Source organism: Hyalella azteca, unplaced genomic scaffold (genome assembly GCF_000764305.2).
Source record: "Hyalella azteca isolate HAZT.00-mixed unplaced genomic scaffold, Hazt_2.0.2 contig5520, whole genome shotgun sequence".
Taxonomy (NCBI): domain Eukaryota; kingdom Metazoa; phylum Arthropoda; class Malacostraca; order Amphipoda; family Hyalellidae; genus Hyalella; species Hyalella azteca.
In genome coordinates this window covers 208,454-209,507 of record NW_025935708.1, presented here as the reverse complement: position 1 = coordinate 209,507, position 1,054 = coordinate 208,454, and the positions used below count along the sequence as shown (strand labels likewise).

The window sequence follows — 1,054 nt, the reverse complement described above, 5'->3', positions numbered from 1 at the left end:
CGCAAACACTTAGCAAAACGTAAATCCGTACACTTCATCCCAGTGAAACTGTCGACCGGCGGTAGAGAACACGGACCAATATCTGCCATACTTAGTGAGAAACCCGCTATGGGCCCGTGACCCGCAGTGGACTCGCTGCCCCATGTTACCCTAAAGCGAGTAATTTGTAGCAATTTAAAAATTAATAAATTCGAAGGGAAATAGCAATTAAAAGAAAAAAAGTTAAAGGGTATGTAGCGATTATAAGAGTTGCAGGGACTGTAGAATTCAATTAAGTATATTTATGTATAATTAAAATTAAATAAAATTAGGTACATTTAATTAAGTCTGCCATGTGGCGTAATTAGAAACCTAGAAATTAATCTGGCATTTAGATTTTCCCGGAGACCAAAGCGTAATTATTATTTAAAATCTTCTTGTTGTTTCTATATATTAATTATTATTATTATTGTCATTATTATTATTATTACATCATAAGTTATTATCAGCTAAAATGTGTCAAGCATACATATATGTTATATACCAGTAAAAATTATATTTTGAAATTATAATTAAAAAGTAAACAAAAATTTTAAAATTCGAAATAATTCAAACTGATTAAAATAACGCTATTTTCTATGCAACCTAAGCAGGAGGTGGTGAAGCTGAATGATGAAGATGTGGTGAACGTCCCCCTTCTTCTACCCCAGCCCCCCCCCCTCCAGGTGTAGGGGGGTCAGGGGAGGGGAGGGGGGCGGCAGCGCCCCCAATTAAAGAAGCCCCGGCAATCACATCGTCATGACGCCGGGCGCGTGATTGCCGGTCTCGGGCTTGTCGTGCCCGGCAATCAGCAGCGCGATTGCTCCACAATTGCCCAACCCACAAACAAAGAAGCAATCACAACAGCAGCATCTCTGGCTTAGCTAAGCCAGAGATGAGCTAAGCCAGAGATGAGCTAAGCCAGAGATGAGCTAAGCCAGAGATGAGCTAAGTCAGAGATGAGCTAAGCCAGAGATGAGCTAAGCCAGAGATGAGCTAAGCCAGAGATGAGCTAAGCCAGAGATGAGCTAAGCCA

The 1,054-nt window shown here is 40.9% G+C and overlaps 1 protein-coding gene across 1 annotated transcript in view; it reads left to right on the top strand.

The window, feature by feature from the left end:
• The window catches only part of LOC108676505 (histone H3.v1-like), a 21,979-nt gene that overhangs the window by 16,852 nt on the left and 4,073 nt on the right, over positions 1-1,054 (top strand). The gene's annotated exons all lie outside the window — the stretch shown is intronic.